Source organism: Equus asinus, chromosome X, assembly GCF_041296235.1.
Source record: "Equus asinus isolate D_3611 breed Donkey chromosome X, EquAss-T2T_v2, whole genome shotgun sequence".
NCBI lineage: Eukaryota > Metazoa > Chordata > Mammalia > Perissodactyla > Equidae > Equus > Equus asinus.
In genome coordinates, this window is record NC_091820.1 from 58956670 (window position 1) to 58979125 (window position 22456).

A 22456-nucleotide genomic window follows, 5' to 3' on the forward strand; every position below is an offset into this window, starting at 1 on the left:
CCAAGAGGTAAAACCAAATGACGTTAAAATAAACCAACTGGACTACCCAGATGGCTGCAATATTAATCATATCCTGAACCAAAGAGAAAAAGTAAACCCACCTCCTTTAACTTTATCCAATCAATTTCAAACCCAAATGGGCTCTCTTCTTAAAACTCTGTAACTTATAATACACATAAGATAGCACTTGCTTATCATTTCCTAGTTATTTAAAGTGTGCTTATATTAGCTCCTCAACAATACAGCCATCTCAGGGATGAGATTATATAGGACTATATCATTTCCACCCCTCACTTCAGTGTGACCTAGTATAGGGCCAGGTACACAATATTAATTCTATAATTCTGTTGGTTAACTCATATGGTGAAATACACATATATATACATTGCAGATGAGGTGGGAACAGGAAAGGAGACTTATAGGCCCCTCTGACTTTTCTATGGGTAACATCTGAGAGACAGAAAATAGAACAGGGAAAAGATTACTTAGTAGCTACAAAGTAGTACTTACAGAATTCTAAAGAGCCAGAGACTCTTCTTACAGCTGTCCAAGGAGCTAGAAGTGCAAACTGTACCCTGAGCTGGGCCAATGGAGGAATAGTATTCTTTTTCAGTGATTACAAAGAACTGCTGTTGTGATGACTAGTTATTTGCTTCAGCAGTTCCATATTAAATACTTGTCTGCCACCAAACACCCTGTACACTAGAGGCTGGGATAGTATTCATTTTTACCAGGCAGCTATCTGACTGTTGAAATTTGTATCCAGAAGAATAATTAGATATTGGCTTATTTTTCTTTTAATATAAAACAGGGAAACTAGTCCCATCATTTCTAAGTCCTCACTTCAGTGTGGTGCTTCAGGCTACTTTAAATGAGCAGAATTAAGCAAGGTGCATTTTATATAATAGATTATAACGTGACCTGTGGTTTTCAAAAGCACCTCAGCATACGTTCTCTCATTTCATCCTTTTACGGCAATCTTCTTGAAATAAGTAGGGGATGGTTGGTGCTCCACATGAAGAAATTTAAGGACTAGAACGTTTAGGTAGTTTTTCTAAGAGTGAATGGTGGTAAAGCCCAAACAAGGAATGGTTTTAAAATGGTGGTAGAGCCCAAAGATACTGGTCTTAAGAGTTCCACTCTAGAACTCCTTTGGTAACACCAAAATAGCAAGAGTCACAGTGGTCCATCCACACACCCACCACCCTTACTAAAATGAGAGACACTGGTCATCAGGTACATAGTATAAATGGGTTTTTAGACTTCAAAAATTTAATGACCAGGTTATCAATTCCACCTTGTAAACCAGATGTCTTTCTTAAAAAATAAAAAATTAACAGCAACTTTTTGGTTGTATCCTGGCAATTGGCACTGTACAATAGCAATATACAAGAGGAGAGATTCTTAGCTGCGCAATCTGCTCTGGAAGGAAGAATGCAGAGAGTGCTAACCTTCGTTCCTGGGGAGAAAATTTTCAACTAATACTTATGTATATTGAAAATCCAAACTAAAGGGCGGCAGTCCAGCTCCTTGGGCCTGACCTGCCTTGAGCCTTTTGCCCAGTAAGTCAGTAACAGAGGTGGGCAGGGAAGGTTCCTGTCCCCAGAATGTGACAATAATTGGAATTGGGATCATTAACAAATGCAGGGAAAGGAGTGAAGGCCCATCCACCTAGTTCAGGCCTGCTTTTGGTAGTCAACACTGCACAAACATACAACATCCAGGTCATAGGGAGATCTTGGGCTGATGGACTGAAAAATGGGACAATCAGTACTGTGTTAATTAATAACACCAAAGGGGCTTTGGGTAGTCAGCACTACTCATAAGCAATGCAAAGAAGGAAGTAGAGGGGTCCATGTCTTATGGGCAGGATCAAGGAAAGTGTAACTGAGGCATTACAGCAGTACAAAGTGGGTAAACCAATGACATCTGGGATTGTTAACGTTTTAAGTCCAAGAGAAAGGGCCTAGCCCAGGTAACATTCCCCAGCAACAATGTAAAAAGGGGCAAGGGGTGAAGGGGGGACAGGGTGAGGGAGTAAGGTCTTATTTAATGGCTGGATACATGGACAGCTAAAATTGTGAGCATTAATAGTCCATAAGGAGGGTCCAAGGGCAGGCAAGGGGTGGGAGAAGGGAAGATAACAGTTAAGACCATGACTATTTGGAATTTTATACACTAGAGCAATGCAAAAGGAGTGGGAGTATGGGTCGCTGTTTGACGGACTGGTTCATGGCGCACTGCAATGTTTATACCCTATTATGCCACAGGAAATTGGAGCTGGGAGTGCTTGTCTAACAAGGCCAGGAAGGGAAATTCCATTGCTAATTGCCATTATGCCCATTAACAGTCCCAGAGGTTTTGTGTGGTCAGCAGCCCCTGCATTAATGCAAAGGGGGTGTAAGGGAATGATTTCCTACTCTAATGGAAGGAGGCACAGATAATTGCAAAAATTCACATTAACAGTCCAATAAATGGGCCTTAGTCAGTACCCCTGATGTATACAAAGAGGATTCAGGGGTCATATCTAATGACAAGTACTTTTGATAATTGTTATTGGGCGCATATTAAGTGTCCAAGAGCTGAGGTCATGATAGTTAGCACTCCTCAGCAGCAATCTAAAGGCAACGCTAGGGACATAGAGCATCCTTTCTACTGCACAGGTCCACAGACAAGTACAATTATGAACACTAATAATCTCAAGAGAAGAACTTATTCATGGTTAACATGCCCCTGCTGCAAAGGAGGTATGGAGGGTTGCAATCTTAGTCCAGCAGAAGAGATGGACAATTGCAATTATGCACATTAAAGTCCAAAAGAAAGGGCATTAAGTGAATAGCATCTCCTTGCTCTAAAGCAAAGAGGGTCCAGGGGTCTGGAATAAGACATGCTTGGAAAATTGCACTTGTGCACATGAACTTTCCAAGTGAAAGAGTCTTAAGTAGTGGGCACTGCCTGCTGAAAATGCTAAGGAAGTAGGTGGGGTCCCTATCTAGTGCAAAGAATAGGAAAAAATGCAATTGCACGTATTATCAGTCCAAAAGAAGAGGGCCTTGGTTACTCAGCACAATCAGCTGTACTACAAAGGGAAGCTGAAGGGGTTTGACCTTAGTCTCCTGAAGACAATAGACAATTTCAATTATGTATATTAATTGTCCACTAGAAGGAGCCTTGGGGAAAAACAGTATCCCCTGCAGTAGAACAAACGAGGTACAATAGTCCTGGAAGTGATAGGGTTGTGGAAAACTACAATTCTGCACAGTAACTATTCAAATGTAAAGATCTTAGCAGTGGGCACCACCTGCTGGAAGGCATAGGAGGTGGGGGGACATGTCCTTGTCTAGTGCCCAAGAACCCAGACAAATGCAATTATGCACATTAACAGATCGAGAAAGGGGATTGAGGGATCAATGACCCTGGTACACTGCAAATGAAGGGCAACAGAGTAGGATGAACTAAATTGCAATTATGTACATTAACGTCCAACAGACACGGTGTGGTAAATTAAAACCACGTACCATGTTAATATAAGGATCTTAAAGTAGTGCTCAGGCCCTGCTAAAAGGCAAAGGGAATGGGGAGAGGGGTGTCCTTATCTACTGTACAGGAACATGTATTAATCCAATTATGCACAATAACAAGCCATTAAAAGAGGCCTTAGTGATCAGTACCTCTGCTGTACAACAAAAGGTCTGAAAGCGTAGGATCTTATTCAAATGAGCTGAGCCATGTGCAGTCATGCACATTAATGTCTAAGGTGCACGGTTGTGATCAATTACAATTGTGCACCTTGACTGTCCAAAAGTTATGGTATAATGGAGGAGGCACCCCCTGCTGAAAGGGAAAGGAAGACAGGGATGGGGGGTGGGGGGAGGCTTGTCTAGTGTACAGGAATCCAGACAAACATAATCACACATATGTTAACAGGCCAAGAAAAAAGGCCTTAGGGGTCAGTACCTCTGCTGTACTGTAAAAGGGGTCTGAGAGAGTAAGATCTTATTCAAATGGGATGAGCCATGTGCAATTATGCATATTAATGTCTAAGGTCCATAGGTGTGGTCAATTAAAATTGTGCACCTTGATTGTCCAAATGTAATAGTGTTGTGGAGAGGGCACTCCTTGCTGGAAAAAAAGGAAAGTGGGGAGAGGAGCTGCCCTTGTCTAGTGCACAGGAACCCAGACAAATATAATAGTGAATATTAACAGGCCAAGAAATGGGACCTTAGGTCAGAATTCCTGCAGTACTTCAAAGGGAGTGTGAAGGGGAAGGATCCTAATGTAAATATCATTATGCACATTCACAGTTTGAGAAAGGGGCCTTAAGTGCACAGTATCTCATGCAGTAAAGCAAAGAGGGTGTGAAAACTCAAGGACCCAAGTTAACTCAAAGGACCATGGATGACTGTAATTACACATATCCACGTTCCCAAGAGAAGGGCTTTAAGGTAGTCAGTAACCTCTGCTTCAATAAGTGCAGGTGTCCTGATCTAAAAGGCACAGTTGTAGACAACTGAGAGTGTGTACAAGACAACTAAGATTGTGCACATTAACTGCAGCAGGGTGTAAGGTCTTTAGTAGTAGGCAGCTCCTGCTAGAATATAAATAGAATGGGGAGAGTCCTTACCTGGTATACAAGCATAGGAGCAAATATAAGTATGCATAGTAACAGTCCAAGAAAATGAATCTTGGCTAGTCAGAAGACCCTGCAGTAATGTAAATGGGGCAAGGAAATGGGATCCTATTCTTACATAAGGGAGCAGGGATTACAGTAATTATGCACAATTAACTGTACAGGAGAAGCAGCCACGATTGGTCAGCACCCCTGATGCAAAGGAGGTGTGATGGGGATGGGATCCCCATCTCTGCACGTTGACTGTCCAAAAGAAAGACTTCAGGTGGTCAGTACCTCCTGCTATAATACTAACAAGTCAGGATATTAGCTTATCAGGAGGGCACAGGCACATTAAGAGTCCCAAGAGAAGGACTTTGGGTCCCTAGCATCCCCTGCTATAATGTAATAGGGTGGGATATTAGTTTAACAGGGGGGCCCATGAACATTGGAATTTTGCACATAAATAGTCCCCCAAAAAAGTAACTGAGGTAGTAGGTACACCTTCTTGTAAAACAGAGAGTACAGAGGACTTAAATGAAAGGCATAGTTTTGGTCAATCAATTACCATGGTTCACTTTATCCTAGTACAAAGGTCTTGAGAAAAGGGCATCCGCTGCTGAATACAAGGGAAATGAGTGAGGTCTTTACTGCAGAGGAAGAGGGACAAATGCAATTATGCACATTAACAGGGCAAAAGAAGAGCTTTGGTGTTCAGCACCCTCTGCTGTAATACTAACAGGGAGTGAGAGGATGGGATGAACCTTAACAGTCCCAAGTACCCTCTGTGGTAATGCAAAGTGCGTAGGAAGGAATGGGATCCTAGACTAACAGGAGGACTACAAATGCAATTAAGCACCATAACAGTCCCAAATGCCCACCTAGTAACATAAAGGAAGTGGGAGGTCATGGGATCCTGGAGTACAAAAGGGACCACAGCTGCAATTAAGCACTTTAACAGTCCCAAGTATCCTCTGCTGTAATGCAAAGAATGGGAGGGGATGGGAAACTAGACTAACAGAAGGGACTATACTGCAGCTAAGCACTTTAGCAGTCCCAGATGCACTCCCAGGTAATGTAAAGGCAGTAGGAGGTCATGGGAAACTAGATACGCAGAAGGGACCACAGCTGCAATTGAGCACTTTAACCATCCCAAATATATTCCCAGGCGATGTAAAGGTAGGTGGAGGACATGGGATCCTAGAAAACAGAAGGGACCACAGCTGCAATTGAACATTTAACAGTTCCAATACCCTCTGCTGTAATGCTGAGTAGAAGGGTGTGAGGTCCTAAACAAAAGAGACAACAGCTGCAGTCTAGCCGGTTAATAATCCCAGGCACGCTCAGCTATAATACAAAGGGAGTTGGAGCGTGTAGGATCCCAGACCAACAGAAAGTACCACAGCTGCAATTCAGCCCATTAATAGGCCCAAGTACCATCTGTGATAATGAGAAGGGAATTGGAGGGCATGGGATCCCAGACTAGCAGAAGGGACCAGAGCTGCAATTGAGCTATTTAAAAGACCCAAAACCCTCCCAAGTAATGTAGAGGGAGTGGATAGAATCCTCGAGTAACAGAAGGGATCTGCAGTTGCAATTAAGCACCATAACAATCCAAGAAACTGCCCAGGTAATGTAAAGTGACTCAAGGTCATGGGAATCCTAAACCCACGATAGTGACTACACCTCCAATTAAGCAGTTTAACAGTACCAAGTACATGCTGCTGTAATCCAAACAGCATAGGAGAGCATAGGAAACTACACACACAGAAGGGATGCTGGCTGCAATTAACCATGTTAACACTCCCAAGTACCTCATGTGTAGTGTAAAGGGAGTTGGAGGGCATGGGATCCCAGACTAACAGAAGGTACCCTAGATGCAATTAAGCACCTTTCTGTCCAAATACCATGCGGTAATGCAAAAGGAGTTGCAGGGCATAGGATCCTAGACTAATAGAAGGGACTGCAGTTTCAGTAGAGCACATTAACAGTCCCAAGTACCCCGTGTATAATGCAATGGGAGTTGGAGGGCATGGGATCCCAGACTAACACAAGAGACCACAGGTGCATTTAAGCACATTAAGAGTCCCAGGTACCCTCTTCTGTGAGCAAAGGGAGTTGGCAGGCATGGGGTCCTACTAACAGAAGGGACTGTGGCTGCATTAAGCCCATTAACAGTCCCAAGTACACTGTGCTTAACGCAAGGGGAGTTAGAGGGAGTGGGATCCCAGACAAACAGAAGAGTCCACAGCTGCAATTAAGCATATTAGGAGTCCCAGGTACCCTCTGGTGTATGCAAAGAGAGTTAGAAGGCATGGGACCCTAGACTAACAGAAGGGACTGTGGCTGCCATTAAGACCATTAACAGTCCCAAATAACCTATGTGGAATGCAAGGGGAGTTGGAGGGCATGGGATCCCAGGCTAATATGTTGTTTTGGGACCACCGATGCAATTAAGCAAGCACCTTTCTGTCCCAAATATCCCCTGTGTAATACAAAGGGAGTTGGAGGGCATCGGACACTAGAAGCACAGAAGGGACTGCAGCTACAATGGAGCACTTTAAGACTCCCAAGGACCCCCTGCGTAATGCAAAAGGAGTTGGAGGGCATGGGATCCTACACAAACAGAAGGGACTGTGGCTGCCATTAAGACAATTAACAGTCCCTAGTACACGGTGTGTAACGCAAAGGAAGTTGGAGGGCATGGGATCTGAGACTAACAGAAGGGACTGTAGCTGCCATTGAGCACATTAGGAGTCCCAGGTACCCTCTGCTGTATGCAAAGGGAGTTGGAGATCCAGAAATCCTAGACCAGAGGATGGGTGTGGCTGCAATTAGCACATTTGCAGTCCCAAGTACCTCTTGTGTAATGTAAAGTAATTTGGAGGGCATGGGACCCCAGACTAGCAGAAAGGCATCCCAGAGGCAGTTAAGCACCTTTGTGACCCAAATACCACAGGGAAATGCAAAGGGAGTTGGAGGGCATGGGATCCTAGACTAACAGAAGGGACTGTGGCTGCCATTAAGACCATTAACAGTCCCAAATAACCTATGCGGAATGCAAGTGGAGTTGGAGGGCATGGGATCCCAGGCCAATATGTTGTTGGGACCACAGATGCAATTAAGCAAGCACCTTTCTGTCCCAAATATCCCCTGTGTAATACAAAGGGAGTTGGAGGGCATCGGACACTAGAAGCACAGAAGGGACTGCAGCTACAATGGAGCACTTTAAGACTCCCAAGGACCCCCTGCGTAATGCAAAAGGAGTTGGAGGGCATGGGATCCTACACAAACAGAAGGGACTGTGGCTGCCATTAAGACAATTAACAGTCCCTAGTACACGGTGTGTAATGCAAAGGAAGTTGGAGGGCATGGGATCTGAGACTAACAGAAGGGACTGTAGCTGCCATTGAGCACATTAGGAGTCCCAGGTACCCTCTGCTGTATGCAAAGGGAGTTGGAGATCCAGAAATCCTAGACCAGAGGATGGGTGTGGCTGCAATTAGCACATTTGCAGTCCCAAGTACCTCTTGTGTAATGTAAAGTAATTTGGAGGGCATGGGACCCCAGACTAGCAGAAAGGCATCCCAGAGGCAGTTAAGCACCTTTGTGACCCAAATACCACAGGGAAATGCAAAGGGAGTTGGAGGGCATGGGATCCTAGACTAACAGAAGGGACTGTGGCTGCCATTAAGACCATTAACAGTCCCAAATAACCTATGCGGAATGCAAGTGGAGTTGGAGGGCATGGGATCCCAGGCCAATATGTTGTTGGGACCACAGATGCAATTAAGCAAGCACCTTTCTGTCCCAAATATCCCCTGTGTAATACAAAGGGAGTTGGAGGGCATCGGACACTAGAAGCACAGAAGGGACTGCAGCTACAATGGAGCACTTTAAGACTCCCAAGGACCCCCTGCGTAATGCAAAAGGAGTTGGAGGGCATGGGATCCTACACAAACAGAAGGGACTGTGGCTGCCATTAAGACAATTAACAGTCCCTAGTACACGGTGTGTAATGCAAAGGGAGTTGGAGGGCATGGGATCTGAGACTAACAGAAGGGACTGTAGCTGCCATTGAGCACATTAGGAGTCCCAGGTACCCTCTGCTGTATGCAAAGGAAGTTGGAGGACCGGAGATCCTAGACCAAAGGATGGGTGTAGCTGCAATTAGCACATTTATAGTCCCAAGTACCTCTTGTGTAATGTAAAGTAATTTGGAGGGCATGGGACCCCAGAATAACAGAAAGGGATCCTAGAGGCAGTTAAGCACCTTTCTGACCCAAATACCACAGGGAAATGCAAAGGGAGTTGGAGGGCATGGGATCCTACACAAACAGAAGGGACTGTAGCTGCCATTAAGACCATTAACAGTTCCCAGTACACCGTGTGTAATGCAAAGGGAGTTGGAGGGCACGGGACCTGAGACTAACAGAGGGGACTGTAGCTGCCATTGAGCACAGTAACAGTCCCAGGTACCCTCTGCTGTATGCAAAGGGAGTTGGAGGACCAGAGATCCTAGACCAGAGGATGGGTGTGGCTGCAATTAGCACATTTACAGTCCCAAGTACCTCTTGTGTAATGTAAAGTAATTTGGAGGGCATGGGACCCCAGAATAACAGAAAGGGATCCTGGAGGCAGTTAAGCACCTTTGTGACCCAAATACCACAGGGAAATGCAAAGGGAGTTGGAGGCATGGGATCCCAGACTAACAGAAGGGACTGTGGCTGCCCTTAAGACCATTAACAGTCCCAAATAACCTATGTGGAATGCAAGGGGAGTTGGAGGGCATGGGATCTCAGGCTAATATGTTGTTTTGGGACCACAGATGCAATTAAGCAAGCACCTTTCTGTCCCAAATATCCCTTGCGTAATACAAAGGGAGTTGGAGGGCATGGGATCCTACACAAACAGAAGGGACTGTGGCTGCCATTAAGACCATTAACAGTCCCTAGTACACCGTGTGTAATGCAAAGGGAGTTGGAGGGCATGGGATCTGAGACTAACAGAAGAGACTGTAGCTGCCATTGAGCACATTAAGAGTCCCAGGTACCCTCTGCTGTATGCAAAGGGAGTTGGAGGATGAGAGATCCTAGACCAAAGGATGGGTGTAGCTGCAATTAGCACATTTACAGTCCCAAGTACCTCTTGTGTAATGTAAAGGGAGTTGGAGGGCATGGGATCCCAGACTACTGAAGGGACCACAGATGCAATAAAGCACCTTTCTGTCCCAAATACCACCTGGTAATGCAAAAATGTTGGAGGGCACAGGATTCTAGACTAATAGAAGGGACTGCAGCTGCAATGGAGCACATTAAGAGTCCCAAGTATCCTGTGTGTAACGCTAAGGGAATTGGAAAGCATAAGACCCCAGAATAACATAGGGACCACAGATGCAGTTAAACACCTTTATGTCCCAAATATCCCCTGTGTAATGCAAAGGGAGCTGGAGGGCATCGGACACTAGAAACACAGAAGGGACTGAGGCTACAATTGCGCACTTTAAGAGTCCCAAGTACCCCCTGTCTAATGCAAAAGTAGTTGGAGGGCATGGGATCCTACACAAACAGAAAGGATTGTAGGTGCAATTGAGTCTATTAACAGTCCCAAGTACCCCATGTGTAACACAAAAGGAGTTAGAGGGTATGGGATCCTAGACAAGTAGAAGGGACTGCAGCTGTAATTAGGCCATTAACAGTCCCTAGAACACCGTGTGTAATGCAAAGGGAGTTGGAGGGCATGGGATCTGAGACTAACAGAAGGGACTGTAGCTGCCATTGAGCACATTAAGAGTCCCAGGTACCCTCTGCTGTATGCAAAGGGAGTTGGAGGATGAGAGATCCTAGACTAACAGAAGGGAGTGGCTGCATTTTAGCACATTTACAGTCCCAAGTACCTCGCGTGTAATGTCAAGGGAGGTGGAGGGCATGGGATCCCAGACTAATAGAAGGGACCACAGATGCAATTAAGCACCTTTCTGTCCCAAATATCCCCTATGTAATGCAAAGGGAGTGGAGGGCATTGGACACTAGAAGCACAGAAAGGACTGTAGCTACAATTGAGCACTTTAACAACCCCAAGTATCCCTTACGTAATGCAAAAGGAGTTGGAGGGCATGGGATCCTAGACAAATAGCAAAGACTGTAGCTGCAATTAGGCTATTTACATTCCCAAGTACCTCAGGTGTATGTAAAGGGAGTTCAAGGGCATGGGCTCTCATACTAACAGAAGGGACCACAGATGCAATTAAGCACCTTCTGTCACAAAAACCAACCAGTAATGCCAAAGGAGTTGGAGGGCACAGGATTCTAGACCAATAAAAGGGACTGTAACTGCAGTACAGCACATTAACAGTCCCGAGTCTCCCGTGTGTAATGCTAAGGGAGTGGGAGAGAATGAGATCCCAGACTAGCAGAAGGGACCACAGATGCAATTAAGCACCTTTCTGTCCCAAATATCCCGTGTAACGCAAAGGGAGTTGGAGGGCATCAGAAACTAGAAGCACAGAAGGGACTGTAGCTACAATTGAGCAATTTAACAGTCCTAAGTATCCTCTGTGTAATGCAAAAGGAGTGGGAGGGCATGGGATCCAAGACTAACAAAAGGTTGTAGCTGCAGTTAAGCACATTTGCAGTCCCAAATACCTCTTGTGTAATGCAAAGGGAGTTGAAGGGCACCACAGGGTATTTGGGAATGAGTCCCTAGTATTCCTTTGTGTAATGCAAAGGGAGTTGGAGGGGATGGGATTCCAGACTAACAGAAGGGACTACAGAGGCAATTAAGCAAGCACCTTTCTGTCCCAAATGTCCCCTGTGTAATGCAAAGGGAGTTGGAGGACATCAGATACTAGAAGCACAGAAGGGGCTGTAGCTACAGCTGAGCACTTTAAGACTCCCAAGGACGCCCTGCGTAATGCAAAAGGATTTGCTGGGCATGGGATCCTAGACAAACAGAAAGGACTGCAGGTGCAATTGAGCATACTAACAGTCCCAAGTACCCCGCATGTAATGCCAAGGGTTTGGAAGGCATGGGATTCCAAACAAACAAAAGGGACCACAGATGCAGTGAAGCACCTTTGTGTCAAATACCAGCCAGTAAGGCAAGGGAGTTGGAGGACATGGGTTGTTAGACTAACAGCGAGACTATAACTGCAATTGAGCACATTAAGAGTCCCAGGTACCTCCTGCTATATGTAAAGGCAATTGAAGGACATAAGATCCTAGTCTAACACAAGGGTGTGGGTGCAATTAAGCACATTTACAGTCCCAAGTACCCCGTAACATAAAGGGAGTTGGAGGGCATGGGATCCCAGACTACTGAAGGGACCACAGATGCAATTAAGCACCTTTCTGTCCCAAATACCACCTAGTAATACAAGAGGAGTTAGAGAGCATGAGATCCTAGACAAACAGAAGGGACTGTAGCTGCAGTTGAGCATATTAACAGTCCCAAGAACCCCATGTGTAATGCAAAGGGAGTTAGAGGGCATGGAATCCTAGACTAACAGAGGGGACTACAGACGCAATTAAGTATGTTTCTGTCTTTCTGTCCCAAGTACCACCCTGTAAGGCAAAAAGGAGTTGGAGGCCACGGGATCCTAGATGAACAGAACAGACTGTAGCTGCTATTATGCTCATTAACAGTCCCAGATATCCTCTCTGTATGCAAAGGGTGTTGGAAGGCATAGGATCCTACTAACAAAAGGGACTGTAGGTGCAATTAAGCCCATTAACAGTCCCAAGTATTTCCTGTGTAATACGAAGGGAGTTGGAGGGCACGGGATCCTAGACTAACAGAAAGGACCACAGATGCAATCAGCCCATTAACAGTCCCAAGTGTCCTCTGCAGTAATGCAAAGGGATAGGAGGAGATGGGATCCTAGACAAACGGAATGGACCACATCTGCAATTAAGCACCTTAAAGGTCCTACATAGCCTCTGCTGTAACGCAAAGGGAGTGGAGTGGGTGGAACCCTACACTAACATGAGGGATAGTATCTGCACTTAAGCTCTAACAGTCCCCAGTACTCTCTGGTAATGCCAAGGGAGTTGGAAAAAGATGAAACCATGCACTAACATAAAGGACAATATCTGAATTTAAGCACTTAACAGTCCCATGTACTCTCTGTGGTAATGCAAAGGGAGTAGGTGAGGATGGGATCCTAGACTAACAAAAGGGACTGTAACTGCAAATGAAGCACATTAACAGTCCCAAGTACCCTCTGCAATAATGCAAATGGAGTTAGGTGGGGATGAGATCCTAGGCTAACATAAGGGACTGTAACTGCATTTAAGCCCATTAGCAGTCCCTTGTATCCTGTGGTAATGCAAAGTGAGTAGTAGTGGATGGGATCTTGGACTAAGGGAAAGGACTTTACCTGCAATTAAGTACATTAATAGTCTCAGGTACCCTCTGCAATAATGCAAAGTAAGTGAAGGGGATGGGATCCTAGACTAACAGAAGGGACCACAGCTGTAAAGGAGCACATTAACTGTCCTAAGTGCCCTCTACAGTAATGCAAAAGGAGTTAGGTGGGGATGGGACCCTGTTTTAACAAGAGATATTGGGGATATCAATTTTGCACATGAACAATTTCAGGACAAGGTCCTTAGGTGATTTGCACCTTTCAGATGTAAAGTAAAGATGGTGCAGGGTTCCTGATACAAAAGGCTCAGTTTTAATCAATTAGGATTATGTGTATAAACTGTCCTAGTGCAGAGTTCTTGAGTAGTAAAGGCCCCTGGATGGAGTACAAAGGGAGTGGGTATGGCTTCTTCCCAGGACATGGATAAATGCAATTATGGACATTTTCAATTAAAGAGAAGGGTCCTTGAGTGATCGGCCCACATTATAGCATACAAATGGGATACAGTGGCTCTTTCAAATAGACAAGACTTTAGACAACTGCAACTGTGCAAATTAACTGTCCAAGAGCTGAGTTTTTTAATATTATGCACTTGTTAGCAATATCCCAGAGGGTGGGATGGGGTGAGATCCCATTTTTTTAATACACAGGACCATGAATATATGCAATTATGCACATCAACTTTAAGAGAAGGGAACTTGGGTAATCAGAACACCTCCGAAGTAATGGCACAGAGGTAAGGAATATCCTAGACTAATGGGTGGGACCATGAGCAATGAGGATTTTACATACTATGCAAGGTGCTAAGTACTACCCAGGAGCAATGGAGAGAGCATGGGTGGGTCTTATCTGTTAGGCAGGTCCATGAACAATAATGATTGTATCCATTAATATTCCAAAGTAAAGAGCTTTAAGGGTGAGCACCTCTACTATAGTGCAAAGAAGCTGTTACTTGTATAAGGAACAGGGATACGGACAACTAGGGTTCTACTCAATAATTCAAGGAACATGGTCTCAGGTAGCCAGTACTGCCTAGTAGCAATTCAAAGAGGATGGAGGGTTGTTGATTAATGAGCAAGACAATGTACAATAACAATTTGGTACTTTAATTGTCCAAGAACAGCAGGACTCCCCAGAAGCTAGGCAAAAAAGTAGGGTGCCTTTGTTTAATGGACAAGGTTATGACAAGTGGGACTGAGCCCGTTTACTGTTGAACAGGGCTTGGGTTTCCTGTGCCCCCTGCTGAATGTAAAAGGGTTTTGGACTGGGATCTAATCCAATGGGCAGAATTATCAACAATGAGAATTCCACTCAGTACAAAGAGTTTAGGTGGTCAGCACAGTATATGAGCACTGCCCAGAAAATTGTGACTGTGATTACTGCAGCAATGACAAAGGAATGTTTTCTCCCTTCCTTAAGGGCAGTAGATTGAGAAGATGTTGAGTAACTAGAATTATGGGCAATAACTGTCTGATATGAAACTCTGGATTAATTAACATTTCCTAACATTAACACAAATGGTGCACAGAGTCTGTTCTATCATGGGACAATGGACAAACGGGATTGTGTACATCAATTGAAAATGACTCAGGTAGTCAGCACTGAAGACCAGCAAGGCTAGAGGCAGATAGGGTAACCTAGTCTAATGGATGAGCAATGGCCAACTTATTTTTAGCACTGAACCAATGCAAATTGCTTTAGATAGAAGCAGGGCTGGGGGAAGCTGGGAGCTGGGAGCTGGGGCTGGGGTTGGGGTTGGGGCTGGGGCTGGGGCTGGAGCTGGGCCTGGGGCCGGGGCAGGGGCTGGGGCTGGGCCGGGGCAGGGGCTGGGGCTGGGGCTGGGGCTGGGGCAGGGGCAGGGGCTGGGGCTGGGGCTGGGGGGAGGGCTGGGGTAGGGACGTTGTAAGGGCTGCGGGCCGTGTAGGCAGGGAACCATAGAAAACTGAAACTGTGGGCATTAATATTCCAATATAATAAGTTTCAATAGAGGAAACGAGTCCACAGCAATTAAAGTTTTCTGCTTGATAGGTATGTGATCAATTAGTGCAGCATGAAGGATGGGAACAAAGCAAGGCCTGGACCAGAGGGGACCTTCAAATATTCCTATTTACATAGGGTCTCACAGTTAAATTTTCAATTAACTATTTCTGTGCTATAAGACTCTTCAAAAATCCGAAGGGAAGTAGTTTATTCAGTCAATTTCAAAGTAAAAAAGTTAGTAAAAATGTTTTAAGTGCCAAATCATTTTACTTTGAATATCTAAAGCCAAAAAAAAAGTTTAAACAATTTATAAAAAAGAAATTGGAAACTTTAAGAAATTTTAAGGGACCCAAAAGTGAAAACTCATTAAGTGTAATTGAAACGAATTCTACAAATAAAGCCCCTAAATACATTTCCATATAGTCACTTAAGGCTTAAATCGAACACTAGCAAACCACATAATCAAACTATATATGACTGACATCCAAGAAATAGAAATCAAAATCCGACCCCAGCATTAGCCACGGGGTAGGTGTTCCTCTTGAGGCAGACAGGGATTCCTCTTCTGCCACCTGTTGGCCAACGATCATCTGCGATCCATTCTGGTCTTGGCCACGACTCACCGCCATATTCATACTTGGCAGGCATGGAGCACTGCCCCTGGCCACAGTGCGGAAGAGCAGAAGCCAGAGGGGAGTAGACTAGCCTGAGGCCACGGCAGCAACGCAGAGGAATGGGGTGAGGTTCAGCCCGCACAGCCAGCTATCCAGCACTGCAAGAGTCAATGCCGGAGGGGAGGGAGCAAGTGAGAGGGGAGGGAGGTGGAAAGGCCAAATGTCCTTGGAAAGACCTTGGTTACCACCCACTGGGAGCCGACGTAGAGACGTGGCCTCTCTGCTTCCTCCACCTGACTGGCTGAATAAAGACCACAGTGCAGTGCTACACTAACTCATAGTCTAATTCCATCCTCTACTAATTGGTTGTTCCCAATTCTACCACCCCTTCTGATTGGGTGGGTCGTGCGGCAATCCAACACTGTCCACCCCACCTTTCTCCCACTTTTCGCGGCAAACGCGGCAAACCCGGCAAACGCGGCAAACCCCGCCATCTTTAACAATGCGGCAGGCCCACCTGGTGCAAAGCCCGCCAAGAATGTACCGGGCAAAAACCCCCCGCCATGACGTCCACGTGACGAACTGCCATGATATCCACATGACAAGGTCTGCCATATTGTCCCTGCGGCAAAACCTGTCAGGAAATGCACAAGGCAAACACAAAAGCCCGCCATATTTTACACTGCGGCAAGTACTTCAGCCGCCATCTTTTGCCATGTAACAGAATATTTCCACCGCCATGCTGCGCACTAGAACAAAGACACCACCATGATGTGGCCTTCCCGCCACTTGAACACTGCGGCAAAACTGTGTCCGCCATTTTGGACACTAACAAAGCAGGCAGCCATGCTGAGCAATGCCGCAAAGTCAAAATCGCCATTTTGAACCCTGTGCCTAAGTTTCCTCCCTCCCATTTTCGATTAGCCTCTTTTAACATAACACAGGACCATCCTGTTTCTCCACCTCACGATACCCTAATTCATACAAAGCTCCTAACGAGCCTCCAATAAGCTCATTGTAAACATTTAGCTGATGCAGCGCATACAACTGCCTCTGCCTGTCCCGCTATCCATCTTGTCTCACTCGTTTATTCTTAGCACAAGCAACTAACCGTCAGCGGAGCTGGGCGGCAAATCTAAAGTGGCCGCCATCTTTCCTCCCCAGCCTGACCAAGCTCCTAGCCTAACTGCAAAGTCATCTCCCAGCCAAAGCCGTAGGTCCACTCACACACCACCAAACGATTAGCAGCAAAAATTTGTAGACATTCCAGATAGTACAACGAACCACAAAAACCAACAATTTTCTATCCATAAAAACCCCCGATGGGCAATGAAAAAAAAAATCTAAGCAGGTATCCGTGGCCCCGATGGGCAAGGAAAAAAAAAATGAGAGCAGGTATCCGAGGCCCCGATGGGCAAGGAAAAAAAAAAATAGAAGCAGGTATCCGAGGCCCCGATGGGCCAAAAAATAAATTTAAGGAAAAAAGCAGGTATCCGAGGCCCCGATGGGCTGAGGGGGAAAAAAAAAATAAACGCAGGTATCCGTGGCCCCGATGGGCAAATTAAAAAAAAAAAAAAAATTAAAAGGCAGGTATCCACAGCCCCGTTGGGCAAAAAAATAAGAAGAAGATCAGGTATCCGCAGCCCCGATGGGCAAAATACAGAAAAGGGAAGGAAACAGAAAACTAAACCACAAAAAACAGAGTTGTCAACCAAAAGTCATTTCCAAAGAAAATTCCTTTAAAATGAAAATTTGCCTAAAAATATCTTAAATACCTGAAAAAGAGGGAGGAGGTGTCAAGAAAATACTAGGAGAAAGTTTATAACTTTAAAAATATTTTATGGAATTTTGGTGAATTTTTCTAAAGAAATATGCCATAATGGGTGGTTGGGGGCTGGAAAATGTTCCAGAAAGAACCACACGGGCAAAGAGATCAAGTGTTAGCAAGTTTCCACCCTAGGAAAAGAAAAAATATGGCGGCAGCAGCAAATTGCAGCGCTTTAAGAAGTGAGGGGGAGGGGACTGGGGGGTGGAGGAAGTAGAAGAGGCGTGGCCTAGAAGATTGAAAGCCATAAATCTTTGTGGTTTAGCCGGCCCCAAATTTACTTAGGAACAAGAAAAAGGGGTATTTGAAGAAAACAGCAACATATTAGCAAGAACACTAGACTAGAAATAGTATTCATTTTTAGTCCAAGAGATACAACTTCAATGGGTTTTCAATGGGTTTTCAACAAAATAGGGACGTTGAGTGAATAAAATTAGGTAACTAATGCTAAAATCCTCCATAAAAAGCATAACAAATGAAAAGATGTTAGTTTAGTGTTGAAATAGGAAGACTGAAGTAGTACAGCTTTGATATGTTGATAAAGTATCCAAATACCTCATTCAGCTAGAATGTCTAACTTCCCTACCAAACTTTTGAACCAAAGAAGCTAGGAAGGAGCAATACATTAAGGTTAGAACCCTCTTCAAGGGACTTCCCCTTCCATTACCTAAGGCGATAGTGAAGGTTTAGTCCTTTGTTTTATAGGTTGTCAAACAGAGGCTCAGAAAGGTTACACGACGTACATGAGGTCGCACGCTATGATTCTGAGACAGTAAATTTTCTACTCCAACACGAAGTCTTTGTATGGCCCCTGATCGCAGGCGATTAGAAGTGCTTATAAGTCAATTGATAAGCAAAAGAGAGGAAGGAAAGGAAGGCATTTCACAGAATGCCAATTTGGCCCCGAAATAATCGAGTACTGTTTTTGACCTGTTTGTAAGTTTTAAACTGCGAATCCTTAATCTTTAGTATTTTTCTACTTTCTCCGTGAATCCGATGACCCCAACATCGAACCAATCATAAGAGCACAGTAGTGAAGTTCACCCACTGGCAGTAATAGTAGGAAAAAGCTCAATAGTAGGAAAAAGCTAAAGCTGCCCCCAGAAATCTGGCTATGTCAGTGAGAAGCACTTTGTCTCATAAACTGTCCTATATCGTTTATCAGAGGAACGATAGAGAACCTGAGGGAGACAACACAAACTATCACACAACAACTCCTAGAAAGTCAAAGGGTACATTGCCGTCCCGCTAGCTGAACTGGAAAGTATAACTATTAACCCAAATACTATCAGGTAAGCATGCCATCCAGTCTCCAAATAAATAATAAAGTATGCAAAATGGTCTCCCTTAAAGGACACGCTCTAATCTGACTTGTCATTCCAAATGAGAGATATTGCATTGTAAAAGTGGTACCCTTGAAAAGACGATGCTTAACGCAAAGTGAATATAATAATAGAATTTCAGCCTGGAAGATAATTTTCCACGGGAGTCTTCCTGAACACCCCAAAATTAAACTATGAAGCAAAAGCCTACAAACAAGACCTGCTATACTCTCCAGATTTGGGGGAGGAAGTGGGATTAATTTGTATATATATAAAATTCTGAATGACTTTAAAATGTTTCTACCCTAACTTAAGCTTTCACAAGTTTCTAGTGAAAAAAATAGGGGGAAAGGAGTCTTCCATTGTATGTAAATTGAGATTGAGGAATTGTGAGTTTTTCGCTTTTGGTTTAAAAGCTAGTGGCAGCATGAGGATCCCAGAGTAGAGGTCCTTGGACTTGGATAACTTTGGTTGCACTTTAGTGAAATAACTGTTGACAAGACTGCCTTGCGTGTCAGATCTCTCTAGTGAGAATTGTGGAATCTGTGTGGAGTTTAAAATTATGGTAATGATCATCGTATATTTGAAAAATAACAACCATACCTGTAAAAGGCAGTGGCTACAAACGTTTTGATATCACTCAGACATCGGGAAAAAAAAAGGTTATATAAGTAGTATTCCCTTAACCCTGGGGTCTCAGCCTGAACTAACCAGCAGGACCTAAAAAGCAAGCCAACTACCACCAGCAGCAAGACTATCGTGCCACCTGGACCAGTCTTAAACTTTTTCTCTATAGGCCATGAACTAATAGTATCACCAGGAATCTAATCCCGCGATAAAATTTAACCCTAATGTTGTGTCTTTAGCACAGACTACCAATTATTAGGGTAACTAGGCCCGTCCAACAGAATTTTTACAATCGTGGAAATGTTCTATACTTTTTAGACCTCGAGTTACGGAAGATTTTCTTAAACAAAACTCAAAGAACATTGAGTACAAAAGGTCAATAAATCTGACTTTCTGAAATTAAAAACTTTTGTTTCAAAAAAGCACCTTCAAAGGTAAAAAGACAAGTCATAAACTGGTTGTTCCGGGATTCTTCGGTCAGGCCGTGGCTTCAGGAGGTGGCAGGCTAGCAGATTACTACCATTGGCTATCATAGTAACTTCTTGCATGGAATCAATCGGGTGAGATTAGGCCGCCAAAACGGTGATAAGATGCCGATTTTGGGTGACTCTCACTCACATCGGACGCAGGACATTTTCAGGCTCTAAACTACCAGGGCTCACTGCTGACACTTCGGCTGAAAGAATTGCAGAGGCAAGAAATTTATATTATTTCAATACAAACAGGTTCCAAAGAGCTATTGCATTGGAAGTAGTAACAGTGTTGCTACCTTTTCTCATAATGAGAGAGATGAAAATAGCCAGGTGTGGTGCATTTGACAATAAAGAGCATGAAGAAATGGTTTCTAGACCTGCAAAAGAAGAGGTGGTACATGGGCATTATGAAGAATTTTCACATGAACTGTTCAATAAAGAAGTATATGTTTGTTCAATAAATAAATATATATTCTCTACTCATTCTAAATCTTCATTACTAAATTACTACACCTCACATGGGCCCATGAATTTTATAATGTATTTTAATCGGATTACTTAGATAGAAAGGGAGTCTCGAAAAGAATTTGCCTAGGGTCCTGCATGCCCTGGAGCATCCATGCGCTCTTCTGCTATTCATCACCCTCAGGCACTACTCCACCCCTCCCCCACCAAGCCCTCAGTCCTCCCCTTCACTTTCTTCTCTTCACAGCCTGGCTTTGCCTTCACTGCTGCTTCGCTTCATTTTGTAAACCTGATGGGATTACAGATGTGGAAACTGGAACACTAGAAGAAAAAGTGACTTACTCAAAGTCAATTAGCTAGTCAGAGCTGGACAAAAATGGAGATGTTTCAGGCGTATTTTCTGTGGCTATACCTTTGCTGTGTCCACATCTACTTTGGGCTCCCAAACGCGTGGCATACAACAGGAATTATATGGAGGAAGGAATCAAGTCCTCTTTTTAGAAGATTCCGATTATTTTACTTCTAGGCTAGTCACTTTGTTAACTAACTTATACTTCCTCTCCCCTGCTTGACTGGTTCAAAAAAAGGTAGAAGTTACCTGATTTCGCCACCAGATGGCAGCATGAAGTTATCGAAGAAACGCTGAGCCAGATTGCTGGAAAGGAGCCAAGGTCTTATACCAAGCCGAAATAAAGCCTGAGTTGAAGGGGAAAACGTCTTATTCGTACAAGTGCAGTATCAGAAGAAAGAGTGAAAGAAAAGTAGTTAACTTCCTGTAATTCGAACAGTCCTCCTTAGTGAGAGTTTGTCCTTGCCTTCAATGCAGTGCCATTTAAAGAGGACTTTGATAAAGCAGTCAGAGTGCAATTAGCAGGCTGGTGGGGCCCCTTAAGGCCATCATCAGTGAAAAGCATTTAAATGAACTAGGACATATGGAGAAGAGAAACCTGGGGAAGGACTCTTTACAACTCATAAGGACTGTCTGCAGTGGGAGAAAGAGATAAGCCTTGTTGTGTGTAGCTCTATATAAATAAGGATGTCTGAATAATCTGAGCTCCAAAAATGGAACAGAATACCTCCAGATCTTGTGAAATGCCAATCCCTGAAGGTATGCAAGCCAATGCTGGATTTTGTGGGGTTACTTTGGAAAGAATCATCAGATAGAAAAGTTGGGCCACGTGCCCTGTAAGGATCTTCTAACTAGCTCAAGATCCTACGAACTTCATCAGAGTATTTGGGGCATTTCTCTAATCCTGCCACATGGCACACACACACACACCACTTATGCTGTCTTTCAAAGGTATGTCAGGATGTTGGGAGAGGTTTTCATGTTTATCAAAAAAGAACATGGAGTTACACATGTCAAAGATCAGTCAGTGTATACTTAATAATTGTGCATTTCATTGTATATGTTGTTTACATCAAAGTTTAAAATACTACAAAGGAATATTGAATTCTGTTAATGATATACACGTGGAAGTGTCAGAGGATATATGGAAGTCTGCAATTTATTTTGAAATGCATCAAAGCATAAGATAAGTTAATGGGTTAATATAGGGATTCATAGATAAATAGTTATATGGTTGAGAACAAGTATAATAGCATTTTAATGGCAGAACTTATGTGGTGGGTCTTCACAGTATTATTCTTTCATCTTTGTTGCATGACTGAAAATTTTCCTATTCAAAATGAAATACGGGAGGTAGGTGACATCACTGAGAACGGAAGAGGGAGTTCCAAGGATTCATCCATCCACTGAAGCAACTGTTCAGCTGGGGAAAACTGTCAGAATCAACTTTTTCAGAATGCTGGAATCTAATAAAACACAACTTAGAGCAACCATAGGAGTGTTTAATGAAAAAAGACTGTTAAATAGAAAACCTGAATAAACCTATACCAATTAAGGAAATTAAATCAGTAATGTAAAACTTCCCAACAGAGAAAAATCCAGGGCCAGGTAGCTTCGCTAGTGAAATCTACCAAAAGTTTGAAAAAGAATTAATACCAATTGTTCTCAAACTCTTTCAAAAAATAACAGAGAAGGCAACACCTCCTAACTTATTCTATAACACCAAAGCCAGCCAAAGATACCACAAAGGAAAAGAAAGCTACAGACCAATATTCCTTATGTACATAGATGCAAAAATTCTCCACAAAATACTATAAAACTGAATCC

General features: G+C 43.9%; 1 long non-coding RNA gene across 5 annotated transcripts in view; it reads right to left on the minus strand.

The window, feature by feature from the left end:
- The window catches only part of LOC106827471 (uncharacterized), a 35867-nt gene extending 14974 nt beyond the window's left edge, over positions 1 to 20893 (minus strand). For 2 of the 5 annotated variants that reach the window (XR_011499823.1, XR_001397135.3), the window contains exon 1: positions 511 to 17541. This is a non-coding gene — a long non-coding RNA (uncharacterized lncRNA). Of the gene's footprint in view, positions 1 to 510; positions 20019 to 20111; positions 20193 to 20878 lie in introns of those variants that run through there. The other 3 variants (XR_011499822.1, XR_011499821.1, XR_011499820.1) reach the window with 2 other exon arrangements.
- Between the last annotated feature and the right edge of the window lie 1563 nt (positions 20894 to 22456).